The 13082-nt window shown below is 33.9% G+C and overlaps 10 non-coding genes across 10 annotated transcripts; all 10 read right to left on the bottom strand.

The window, feature by feature from the left end:
- Window positions 1-196: 196 nt before the first annotated feature.
- TRNAL-CAG (transfer RNA leucine (anticodon CAG)) lies at window positions 197-279 on the bottom strand. Its single transcript has one exon. It is a non-coding gene; the product is annotated as a tRNA-Leu (tRNA).
- A 1438-nt stretch (window positions 280-1717) lies between these two features.
- Window positions 1718-1800, bottom strand: TRNAL-CAG (transfer RNA leucine (anticodon CAG)). Its single transcript has one exon. It is a non-coding gene; the product is annotated as a tRNA-Leu (tRNA).
- A 1438-nt stretch (window positions 1801-3238) lies between these two features.
- On the bottom strand, window positions 3239-3321 carry TRNAL-CAG (transfer RNA leucine (anticodon CAG)). Its single transcript has one exon. It is a non-coding gene; the product is annotated as a tRNA-Leu (tRNA).
- A 1439-nt stretch (window positions 3322-4760) lies between these two features.
- TRNAL-CAG (transfer RNA leucine (anticodon CAG)) lies at window positions 4761-4843 on the bottom strand. The gene has a single exon. It is a non-coding gene; the product is annotated as a tRNA-Leu (tRNA).
- Window positions 4844-6282: 1439 nt separating this feature from the next.
- Window positions 6283-6365, bottom strand: TRNAL-CAG (transfer RNA leucine (anticodon CAG)). The gene has a single exon. It is a non-coding gene; the product is annotated as a tRNA-Leu (tRNA).
- A 677-nt stretch (window positions 6366-7042) lies between these two features.
- On the bottom strand, window positions 7043-7125 carry TRNAL-CAG (transfer RNA leucine (anticodon CAG)). Its single transcript has one exon. It is a non-coding gene; the product is annotated as a tRNA-Leu (tRNA).
- A 1439-nt stretch (window positions 7126-8564) lies between these two features.
- Window positions 8565-8647, bottom strand: TRNAL-CAG (transfer RNA leucine (anticodon CAG)). Its single transcript has one exon. It is a non-coding gene; the product is annotated as a tRNA-Leu (tRNA).
- Window positions 8648-9324: 677 nt separating this feature from the next.
- TRNAL-CAG (transfer RNA leucine (anticodon CAG)) lies at window positions 9325-9407 on the bottom strand. The gene has a single exon. It is a non-coding gene; the product is annotated as a tRNA-Leu (tRNA).
- A 1439-nt stretch (window positions 9408-10846) lies between these two features.
- TRNAL-CAG (transfer RNA leucine (anticodon CAG)) lies at window positions 10847-10929 on the bottom strand. The gene has a single exon. It is a non-coding gene; the product is annotated as a tRNA-Leu (tRNA).
- Window positions 10930-11606: 677 nt separating this feature from the next.
- TRNAL-CAG (transfer RNA leucine (anticodon CAG)) lies at window positions 11607-11689 on the bottom strand. Its single transcript has one exon. It is a non-coding gene; the product is annotated as a tRNA-Leu (tRNA).
- Between the last annotated feature and the right edge of the window lie 1393 nt (window positions 11690-13082).

A 13082-nucleotide genomic window follows, 5' to 3' on the forward strand; every position in this document is an offset into this window, starting at 1 on the left:
GTTTCATGCTCTTTTATCCAGGGAGAATACAATCTGATCTTTTATTGCAACATGGGAAATAATGAAATAATTGATGCATTTTTTATGTTGTAAATTGAAAGAGATTTGCAGTGAGTGTTTGTCTAATTCTAAAGTCAATCTTTTCACAAGTAACAAGAAATAGAAACTGTAGAGCAAAGAAGAAAATGAATAACATTGTCAGAAGTGGGATTTGAACCCACGCCTCCAGAGGAGACTGCGACCTGAACGCAGCGCCTTAGACCACTCGGCCATCCTGACACATGAAACCAGTGTGTTTTGAAAAGATGTATATTATGAAATAACCTATCTATAGTTACAATGACAATGTTGCTATTAAAACTGTTAATTTAAAAACTAGATATAAATTGCTTTTCCATTCATTTTAAAGAGGTTTCTAGTTGGCTTTAAAATAAAATTAAGTTTTGTTTTCCATGTTAGGGTTGGAATCCAAGTGTCTAGAGTTTGTTCTCTAATGGATTTTAACTCAGCAATGAAATTAAATTTGTGAATCTTGCACAAACTGGCTTCTTAATTTAGCTCATGGGTTTGATTGGATGCCATTGTAGTGGACCCCAGTGGGGTTTCTGTTTATGACCATTGGCTGAGAAGAGCAGTTTTCTTAAGCCAAAGATATGGAGCCCTCATTCTGAATTTGTGAGATATTTTATTTTGCTACCTCTGTAAATAAAGAATTGTGGATCAAATAATAAAAATAATATGATATACACATATGTGGTTGGTTTCAAGCTCTTTTATCCAGGGAGAATACAATCTGATCTTTTATTGCAACATGGGAAATAATGAAATAATTGATGCATTTTTTATGTTGTAAATTGAAAGAGATTTGCAGTGAGTGTTTGTCTAATTCTAAAGTCAATCTTTTCACAAGTAACAAGAAATAGAAACTGTAGAGCAAAGAAGAAAATGAATAACATTGTCAGAAGTGGGATTTGAACCCACGCCTCCAGAAGAGACTGCGACCTGAATGCAGCACCTTAGAACGCTCGGACATCCTGACACATAAAACCACTGCTTTTTGAAAAGATGTATATTATGAAATAACCTATCTATAGTTACAATGACAATGTTGCTATTAAAACTGTTAATTTAAAAACTAGATATGAATTGCTTTTCCATTCATTTTAAAGAGGTTTCTTGTTGGCTTTACATTAAAAGTAAGTTTTGTTTTTCATGTTCAGGGTTGGAATCCAAGTGTCTAGAGTTTGTTCTCTAATGGATTTTAACTCAGCAATGAAATGAAATTTGTGAATCTTGCACAAACTGGCTACTTAATTTAGCTCATGGGTTTGATTGGATGCCATTGTAGTGGACCCCAGTGGGGTTTCTGTTCATGACCATTGGCTGAGAAGAGCAGTTTTCTTAAGCCAAAGATATGGAGCCCTCATTCTGAATTTGTGAGATATTTTATTTTGCTACCTCTGTAAATAAAGAATTGTGGATCAAATAATAAAAATAATATGATATACACATATGTGGTTGGTTTCATGCTCTTTTATCCAGGGAGAATACAATCTGATATTTTATTGCAACATGGGAAATAATGAAATAATTGATGCATTTTTTATGTTGTAAATTGAAAGAGATTTGCAGTGAGTGTTTGTCTAATTCTAAAGTCAATCTTTTCACAAGTAACAAGAAATAGAAACTGTAGAGCAAAGAAGAAAATGAATAACATTGTCAGAAGTGGGATTTGAACCCACGCCTCCAGAGGAGACTGCGACCTGAACGCAGCGCCTTAGACCACTCGGCCATCCTGACACATGAAACCACTGTGTTTTGAAAAGATGTATATTATGAAATAACCTATCTATAGTTACAATGACAATGTTGCTATTAAAACTGTTAATTTAAAAACTAGATATGAATTGCTTTTCCATTCATTTTAAAGAGGTTTCTAGTTGGCTTTACAATAAAATTAAGTTTTGTTTTCCATGTTAGGGTTGGAATCCAAGTGTCTAGAGTTTGTTCTCTAATGGATTTTAACTCAGCAATGAAATTAAATTTGTGAATCTTGCACAAACTGGCTTCTTAATTTAGCTCATGGGTTTGATTGGATGCCATTGTAGTGGACCCCAGTGGGGTTTCTGTTTATGACCATTGGCTGAGAAGAGCAGTTTTCTTAAGCCAAAGATATGGAGCCCTCATTCTGAATTTGTGAGATATTTTATTTTGCTACCTCTGTAAATAAAGAATTGTGGATCAAATAATAAAAATAATATGATATACACATATGCGGTTGGTTTCAAGCTCTTTTATCCAGGGAGAATACAATCTGATCTTTTATTGCAACATGGGAAATAATGAAATAATTGATGCATTTTTTATGTTGTAAATTGAAAGAGATTTGCAGTGAGTGTTTGTCTAATTCTAAAGTCAATCTTTTCACAAGTAACAAGAAATAGAAACTGTAGAGCAAAGAAGAAAATGAATAACATTGTCAGAAGTGGAATTTGAACCTACGCCTCCAGAAGAGACTGCGACCTGAATGCAGCGCCTTAGAACGCTCGGACATCCTGACACATAAAACCACTGCTTTTTGAAAAGATGTATATTATGAAATAACCTATCTATAGTTACAATGACTATGTTGCTATTAAAACTGTTAATTTAAAAACTAGATATGAATTGCTTTTCCATTCATTTTAAAGAGGTTTCTTGTTGGCTTTACAATAAAAGTAAGTTTTGTTTTCCATGTTCAGGGTTGGAATCCAAGTGTCTAGAGTTTGTTCTCTAATGGATTTTAACTCAGCAATGAAATGAAATTTGTGAATCTTGCACAAACTGGCTACTTAATTTAGCTCATGGGTTTGATTGGATGCCATTGTAGTGGACCCCAGTGGGGTTTCTGTTCATGACCATTGGCTGAGAAGAGCAGTTTTCTTAAGCCAAAGATATGGAGCCCTCATTCTGAATTTGTGAGATATTTTATTTTGCTACCTCTGTAAATAAAGAATTGTGGATCAAATAATAAAAATAATATGATATACACATATGTGGTTGGTTTCATGCTCTTTTATCCAGGGAGAATACAATCTGATCTTTTATTGCAACATGGGAAATAATGAAATAATTGATGCATTTTTTATGTTGTAAATTGAAAGAGATTTGCAGTGAGTGTTTGTCTAATTCTAAAGTCAATCTTTTCACAAGTAACAAGAAATAGAAACTGTAGAGCAAAGAAGAAAATGAATAACATTGTCAGAAGTGGGATTTGAACCCACGCCTCCAGAGGAGACTGCGACCTGAACGCAGCGCCTTAGACCACTCGGACATCCTGACACATGAAACCACTGTGTTTTGAAAAGATGTATATTATGAAATAACCTATCTATAGTTACAATGACAATGTTGCTATTAAAACTGTTAATTTAAAAACAAGATATGAATTGCTTTTCCATTCATTTTAAAGAGGTTTCTAGTTGGCTTTACAATAAAATTAAGTTTTGTTTTCCATGTTCAGGGTTGGAATCCAAGTGTCTAGAGTTTGTTCTCTAATGGATTTTAACTCAGCAATGAAATTAAATTTGTGAATCTTGCACAAACTGGCTACTTAATTTAGCTCATGGGTTTGATTGGATGCCATTGTAGTGGACCCCAGTGGGGTTTCTGTTTATGACCATTGGCTGAGAAGAGCAGTTTTCTTAAGCCAAAGATATGGAGCCCTCATTCTGAATTTGTGAGATATTTTATTTTGCTACCTCTGTAAATAAAGAATTGTGGATCAAATAATAAAAATAATATGATATACACATATGTGGTTGGTTTCAAGCTCTTTTATCCAGGGAGAATACAATCTGATCTTTTATTGCAACATGGGAAATAATGAAATAATTGATGCATTTTTTATGTTGTAAATTGAAAGAGATTTGCAGTGAGTGTTTGTCTAATTCTAAAGTCAATCTTTTCACAAGTAACAAGAAATAGAAACTGTAGAGCAAAGAAGAAAATGAATAACATTGTCAGAAGTGGGATTTGAACCCACGCCTCCAGAAGAGACTGCGACCTGAATGCAGCACCTTAGAACGCTCGGACATCCTGACACATAAAACCACTGCTTTTTGAAAAGATGTATATTATGAAATAACCTATCTATAGTTACAATGACAATGTTGCTATTAAAACTGTTAATTTAAAAACTAGATATGAATTGCTTTTCCATTCATTTTAAAGAGGTTTCTTGTTGGCTTTACATTAAAAGTAAGTTTTGTTTTTCATGTTCAGGGTTGGAATCCAAGTGTCTAGAGTTTGTTCTCTAATGGATTTTAACTCAGCAATGAAATGAAATTTGTGAATCTTGCACAAACTGGCTACTTAATTTAGCTCATGGGTTTGATTGGATGCCATTGTAGTGGACCCCAGTGGGGTTTCTGTTCATGACCATTGGCTGAGAAGAGCAGTTTTCTTAAGCCAAAGATATGGAGCCCTCATTCTGAATTTGTGAGATATTTTATTTTGCTACCTCTGTAAATAAAGAATTGTGGATCAAATAATAAAAATAATATGATATACACATATGTGGTTGGTTTCATGCTCTTTTATCCAGGGAGAATACAATCTGATCTTTTATTGCAACATGGGAAATAATGAAATAATTGATGCATTTTTTATGTTGTAAATTGAAAGAGATTTGCAGTGAGTGTTTGTCTAATTCTAAAGTCAATCTTTTCACAAGTAACAAGAAATAGAAACTGTAGAGCAAAGAAGAAAATGAATAACATTGTCAGAAGTGGGATTTGAACCCACGCCTCCAGAGGAGACTGCGACCTGAACGCAGCGCCTTAGACCACTCGGACATCCTGACACATGAAACCACTGTGTTTTGAAAAGATGTATATTATGAAATAACCTATCTATAGTTACAATGACAATGTTGCTATTAAAACTGTTAATTTAAAAACAAGATATGAATTGCTTTTCCATTCATTTTAAAGAGGTTTCTAGTTGGCTTTACAATAAAATTAAGTTTTGTTTTCCATGTTCAGGGTTGGAATCCAAGTGTCTAGAGTTTGTTCTCTAATGGATTTTAACTCAGCAATGAAATTAAATTTGTGAATCTTGCACAAACTGGCTACTTAATTTAGCTCATGGGTTTGATTGGATGCCATTGTAGTGGACCCCAGTGGGGTTTCTGTTTATGACCATTGGCTGAGAAGAGCAGTTTTCTTAAGCCAAAGATATGGAGCCCTCATTCTGAATTTGTGAGATATTTTATTTTGCTACCTCTGTAAATAAAGAATTGTGGATCAAATAATAAAAATAATATGATATACACATATGTGGTTGGTTTCAAGCTCTTTTATCCAGGGAGAATACAATCTGATCTTTTATTGCAACATGGGAAATAATGAAATAATTGATGCATTTTTTATGTTGTAAATTGAAAGAGATTTGCAGTGAGTGTTTGTCTAATTCTAAAGTCAATCTTTTCACAAGTAACAAGAAATAGAAACTGTAGAGCAAAGAAGAAAATGAATAACATTGTCAGAAGTGGGATTTGAACCCACGCCTCCAGAAGAGACTGCGACCTGAATGCAGCACCTTAGAACGCTCGGACATCCTGACACATAAAACCACTGCTTTTTGAAAAGATGTATATTATGAAATAACCTATCTATAGTTACAATGACAATGTTGCTATTAAAACTGTTAATTTAAAAACTAGATATGAATTGCTTTTCCATTCATTTTAAAGAGGTTTCTTGTTGGCTTTACATTAAAAGTAAGTTTTGTTTTTCATGTTCAGGGTTGGAATCCAAGTGTCTAGAGTTTGTTCTCTAATGGATTTTAACTCAGCAATGAAATGAAATTTGTGAATCTTGCACAAACTGGCTACTTAATTTAGCTCATGGGTTTGATTGGATGCCATTGTAGTGGACCCCAGTGGGGTTTCTGTTCATGACCATTGGCTGAGAAGAGCAGTTTTCTTAAGCCAAAGATATGGAGCCCTCATTCTGAATTTGTGAGATATTTTATTTTGCTACCTCTGTAAATAAAGAATTGTGGATCAAATAATAAAAATAATATGATATACACATATGTGGTTGGTTTCATGCTCTTTTATCCAGGGAGAATACAATCTGATCTTTTATTGCAACATGGGAAATAATGAAATAATTGATGCATTTTTTATGTTGTAAATTGAAAGAGATTTGCAGTGAGTGTTTGTCTAATTCTAAAGTCAATCTTTTCACAAGTAACAAGAAATAGAAACTGTAGAGCAAAGAAGAAAATGAATAACATTGTCAGAAGTGGGATTTGAACCCACGCCTCCAGAGGAGACTGCGACCTGAACGCAGCGCCTTAGACCACTCGGCCATCCTGACACATGAAACCACTGTGTTTTGAAAAGATGTATATTATGAAATAACCTATCTATAGTTACAATGACAATGTTGCTATTAAAACTGTTAATTTAAAAACTAGATATGAATTGCTTTTCCATTCATTTTAAAGAGGTTTCTAGTTGGCTTTACAATAAAATTAAGTTTTGTTTTCCATGTTAGGGTTGGAATCCAAGTGTCTAGAGTTTGTTCTCTAATGGATTTTAACTCAGCAATGAAATTAAATTTGTGAATCTTGCACAAACTGGCTACTTAATTTAGCTCATGGGTTTGATTGGATGCCATTGTAGTGGACCCCAGTGGGGTTTCTGTTTATGACCATTGGCTGAGAAGAGCAGTTTTCTTAAGCCAAAGATATGGAGCCCTCATTCTGAATTTGTGAGATATTTTATTTTGCTACCTCTGCAAATAAAGAATTGTGGATCAAATAATAAAAATAATATGATATACACATATGTGGCTGGTTTCAAGCTCTTTTATCCAGGGAGAATACAATCTGATCTTTTATTGCAACATGGGAAATAATGAAATAATTGATGCATTTTTTATGTTGTAAATTGAAAGAGATTTGCAGTGAGTGTTTGTCTAATTCTAAAGTCAATCTTTTCACAAGTAACAAGAAATAGAAACTGTAGAGCAAAGAAGAAAATGAATAACATTGTCAGAAGTGGGATTTGAACCCACACCTCCAGAGGAGACTGCGACCTGAACGCAGCGCCTTACACCGCTCGGCCATCCTGACACATGAAACCACTGCTTTTTGAAAAGATGTATATTATGAAATAACCTATCTATAGTTACAATGACAATGTTGCTATTAAAACTGTTAATTTAAAAACTAGATATGAATTGCTTTTCCATTCATTTTAAAGAGGTTTCTTGTTGGCTTTACAATAAAAGTAAGTTTTGTTTTCCATGTTCAGGGTTGGAATCCAAGTGTCTAGAGTTTGTTCTCTAATGGATTTTAACTCAGCAATGAAATGAAATTTGTGAATCTTGCACAAACTGGCTACTTAATTTAGCTCATGGGTTTGATTGGATGCCATTGTAGTGGACCCCAGTGGGGTTTCTGTTCATGACCATTGGCTGAGAAGAGCAGTTTTCTTAAGCCAAAGATATGGAGCCCTTATTCTGAATTTGTGATATAATTTATTTTGCTACCTCTGTAAATAAAGAATTGTGGATCAAATAATAAAAATAATATGATATACACATATGTGGTTGGTTTCAAGCTCTTTTATCCAGGGAGAATACAATCTGATCTTTTATTGCAACATGGGAAATAATGAAATAATAGATGCATTTTTTATGTTGTAAATTGAAAGAGATTTGCAGTGAGTGTTTGTCTAATTCTAAAGTCAATCTTTTCACAAGTAACAAGAAATAGAAACTGTAGAGCAAAGAAGAAAATGAATAACATTGTCAGAAGTGGGATTTGAACCATCGCCTCCAGAGGAGACTGCGACCTGAATGCAGCGCCTTAGAATGCTCGGCCATCCTGACACATAAAACCACTGCTTTTTGAAAAGATGTATATTATGAAATAACCTATCTATAGTTACAATGACAATGTTGCTATTAAAACTGTTAATTTAAAAACTAGATATGAATTGCTTTTCCATTCATTTTAAAGAGGTTTCTTGTTGGCTTTACAATAAAAGTAAGTTTTGTTTTCCATGTTCAGGGTTGGAATCCAAGTGTCTAGAGTTTGTTCTCTAATGGATTTTAACTCAGCAATGAAATGAAATTTGTGAATCTTGCACAAACTGGCTACTTAATTTAGCTCATGGGTTTGATTGGATGCCATTGTAGTGGACCCCAGTGGGGTTTCTGTTCATGACCATTGGCTGAGAAGAGCAGTTTTCTTAAGCCAAAGATATGGAGCCCTCATTCTGAATTTGTGAGATATTTTATTTTGCTACCTCTGTAAATAAAGAATTGTGGATCAAATAATAAAAATAATATGATATACACATATGCGGTTGGTTTTAAGCTCTTTTATCCAGGGAGAATACAATCTGATCTTTTATTGCAACATGGGAAATAATGAAATAATTGATGCATTTTTTATGTTGTAAATTGAAAGAGATTTGCAGTGAGTGTTTGTCTAATTCTAAAGTCAATCTTTTCACAAGTAACAAGAAATAGAAACTGTAGAGCAAAGAAGAAAATGAATAACATTGTCAGAAGTGGGATTTGAACCCACGCCTCCAGAGGAGACTGCGATCTGAACGCAGCGCCTTAGACCACTCGGCCATCCTGACACATGAAACCACTGTGTTTTGAAAAGATGTATATTATGAAATAACCTATCTATAGTTACAATGACAATGTTGCTATTAAAACTGTTAATTTAAAAACTAGATATGAATTGCTTTTCCATTCATTTTAAAGAGGTTTCTAGTTGGCTTTACAATAAAATTAAGTTTTGTTTTCCATGTTAGGGTTGGAATCCAAGTGTCTAGAGTTTGTTCTCTAATGGATTTTAACTCAGCAATGAAATTAAATTTGTGAATCTTGCACAAACTGGCTACTTAATTTAGCTCATGGGTTTGATTGGATGCCATTGTAGTGGACCCCAGTGGGGTTTCTGTTTATGACCATTGGCTGAGAAGAGCAGTTTTCTTAAGCCAAAGATATGGAGCCCTCATTCTGAATTTGTGAGATATTTTATTTTGCTACCTCTGCAAATAAAGAATTGTGGATCAAATAATAAAAATAATATGATATACACATATGTGGCTGGTTTCAAGCTCTTTTATCCAGGGAGAATACAATCTGATCTTTTATTGCAACATGGGAAATAATGAAATAATTGATGCATTTTTTATGTTGTAAATTGAAAGAGATTTGCAGTGAGTGTTTGTCTAATTCTAAAGTCAATCTTTTCACAAGTAACAAGAAATAGAAACTGTAGAGCAAAGAAGAAAATGAATAACATTGTCAGAAGTGGGATTTGAACCCACACCTCCAGAGGAGACTGCGACCTGAACGCAGCGCCTTACACCGCTCGGCCATCCTGACACATGAAACCTCTGCTTTTTGAAAAGATGTATATTATGAAATAACCTATCTATAGTTACAATGACAATGTTGCTATTAAAACTGTTAATTTAAAAACTAGATATGAATTGCTTTTCCATTCATTTTAAAGAGGTTTCTTGTTGGCTTTACAATAAAAGTAAGTTTTGTTTTCCATGTTCAGGGTTGGAATCCAAGTGTCTAGAGTTTGTTCTCTAATGGATTTTAACTCAGCAATGAAATGAAATTTGTGAATCTTGCACAAACTGGCTACTTAATTTAGCTCATGGGTTTGATTGGATGCCATTGTAGTGGACCCCAGTGGGGTTTCTGTTCATGACCATTGGCTGAGAAGAGCAGTTTTCTTAAGCCAAAGATATGGAGCCCTTATTCTGAATTTGTGATATAATTTATTTTGCTACCTCTGTAAATAAAGAATTGTGGATCAAATAATAAAAATAATATGATATACACATATGTGGTTGGTTTCAAGCTCTTTTATCCAGGGAGAATACAATCTGATCTTTTATTGCAACATGGGAAATAATGAAATAATTGATGCATTTTTTATGTTGTAAATTGAAAGAGATTTGCAGTGAGTGTTTGTCTAATTCTAAAGTCAATCTTTTCACAAGTAACAAGAAATAGAAACTGTAGAGCAAAGAAGAAAATGAATAACATTGTCAGAAGTGGGATTTGAACCTTCGCCTCCAGAGGAGACTGCGACCTGAATGCAGCGCCTTAGAATGCTCGGCCATCCTGACACATAAAACCACTGCTTTTTGAAAAGATGTATATTATGAAATAACCTATCTATAGTTACAATGACAATGTTGCTATTAAAACTGTTAATTTAAAAACTAGATATGAATTGCTTTTCCATTCATTTTAAAGAGGTTTCTTGTTGGCTTTACAATAAAAGTAAGTTTTGTTTTCCATGTTCAGGGTTGGAATCCAAGTGTCTAGAGTTTGTTCTCTAATGGATTTTAACTCAGCAATGAAATGAAATTTGTGAATCTTGCACAAACTGGCTACTTAATTTAGCTCATGGGTTTGATTGGATGCCATTGTAGTGGACCCCAGTGGGGTTTCTGTTCATGACCATTGGCTGAGAAGAGCAGTTTTCTTAAGCCAAAGATATGGAGCCCTCATTCTGAATTTGTGAGATATTTTATTTTGCTACCTCTGTAAATAAAGAATTGTGGATCAAATAATAAAAATAATATGATATACACATATGTGGTTGGTTTCATGCTCTTTTATCCAGGGAGAATACAATCTGATCTTTTATTGCAACATGGGAAATAATGAAATAATTGATGCATTTTTTATGTTGTAAATTGAAAGAGATTTGCAGTGAGTGTTTGTCTAATTCTAAAGTCAATCTTTTCACAAGTAACAAGAAATAGAAACTGTAGAGCAAAGAAGAAAATGAATAACATTGTCAGAAGTGGGATTTGAACCCACGCCTCCAGAGGAGACTGCGACCTGAACGCAGCGCCTTAGACCGCTCGGCCATCCTGACACATGAAACCAGTGTGTTTTGAAAAGATGTATATTATGAAATAACCTATCTATAGTTACAATGACAATGTTGCTATTAAAACTGTTAATTTAAAAACTAGATATGAATTGCTTTTCCATTCATTTTAAAGAGGTTTCTAGTTGGCTTTACAATAAAATTAAGTTTTGTTTTCCATGTTAGGGTTGGAATCCAAGTGTCTAGAGTTTGTTCTCTAATGGATTTTAACTCAGCAATGAAATTAAATTTGTGAATCTTGCACAAACTGGCTACTTAATTTAGCTCATGGGTTTGATTGGATGCCATTGTAGTGGACCCCAGTGGGGTTTCTGTTTATGACCATTGGCTGAGAAGAGCAGTTTTCTTAAGCCAAAGATATGGAGCCCTCATTCTGAATTTGTGAGATATTTTATTTTGCTACCTCTGCAAATAAAGAATTGTGGATCAAATAATAAAAATAATATGATATACACATATGTGGCTGGTTTCAAGCTCTTTTATCCAGGGAGAATACAATCTGATCTTTTATTGCAACATGGGAAATAATGAAATAATTGATGCATTTTTTATGTTGTAAATTGAAAGAGATTTGCAGTGAGTGTTTGTCTAATTCTAAAGTCAATCTTTTCACAAGTAACAAGAAATAGAAACTGTAGAGCAAAGAAGAAAATGAATAACATTGTCAGAAGTGGGATTTGAACCCACACCTCCAGAGGAGACTGCGACCTGAACGCAGCGCCTTACACCGCTCGGCCATCCTGACACATGAAACCACTGCTTTTTGAAAAGATGTATATTATGAAATAACCTATCTATAGTTACAATGACAATGTTGCTATTAAAACTGTTAATTTAAAAACTAGATATGAATTGCTTTTCCATTCATTTTAAAGAGGTTTCTTGTTGGCTTTACAATAAAAGTAAGTTTTGTTTTCCATGTTCAGGGTTGGAATCCAAGTGTCTAGAGTTTGTTCTCTAATGGATTTTAACTCAGCAATGAAATGAAATTTGTGAATCTTGCACAAACTGGCTACTTAATTTAGCTCATGGGTTTGATTGGATGCCATTGTAGTGGACCCCAGTGGGGTTTCTGTTCATGACCATTGGCTGAGAAGAGCAGTTTTCTTAAGCCAAAGATATGGAGCCCTTATTCTGAATTTGTGATATAATTTATTTTGCTACCTCTGTAAATAAAGAATTGTGGATCAAATAATAAAAATAATATGATATACACATATGTGGTTGGTTTCAAGCTCTTTTATCCAGGGAGAATACAATCTGATCTTTTATTGCAACATGGGAAATAATGAAATAATAGATGCATTTTTTATGTTGTAAATTGAAAGAGATTTGCAGTGAGTGTTTGTCTAATTCTAAAGTCAATCTTTTCACAAGTAACAAGAAATAGAAACTGTAGAGCAAAGAAGAAAATGAATAACATTGTCAGAAGTGGGATTTGAACCATCGCCTCCAGAGGAGACTGCGACCTGAATGCAGCGCCTTAGAATGCTCGGCCATCCTGACACATAAAACCACTGCTTTTTGAAAAGATGTATATTATGAAATAACCTATCTATAGTTACAATGACAATGTTGCTATTAAAACTGTTAATTTAAAAACTAGATATGAATTGCTTTTCCATTCATTTTAAAGAGGTTTCTTGTTGGCTTTACAATAAAAGTAAGTTTTGTTTTCCATGTTCAGGGTTGGAATCCAAGTGTCTAGAGTTTGTTCTCTAATGGATTTTAACTCAGCAATGAAATGAAATTTGTGAATCTTGCACAAACTGGCTACTTAATTTAGCTCATGGGTTTGATTGGATGCCATTGTAGTGGACCCCAGTGGGGTTTCTGTTCATGACCATTGGCTGAGAAGAGCAGTTTTCTTAAGCCAAAGATATGGAGCCCTCATTCTGAATTTGTGAGATATTTTATTTTGCTACCTCTGTAAATAAAGAATTGTGGATCAAATAATAAAAATAATATGATATACACATATGCGGTTGGTTTTAAGCTCTTTTATCCAGGGAGAATACAATCTGATCTTTTATTGCAACATGGGAAATAATGAAATAATTGATGCATTTTTTATGTTGTAAATTGAAAGAGATTTGCAGTGAGTGTTTGTCTAATTCTAAAGTCAATCTTTTCACAAG

This window comes from Pseudophryne corroboree, unplaced genomic scaffold (genome assembly GCF_028390025.1).
Source record: "Pseudophryne corroboree isolate aPseCor3 unplaced genomic scaffold, aPseCor3.hap2 scaffold_1575, whole genome shotgun sequence".
NCBI classification, from domain to species: domain Eukaryota; kingdom Metazoa; phylum Chordata; class Amphibia; order Anura; family Myobatrachidae; genus Pseudophryne; species Pseudophryne corroboree.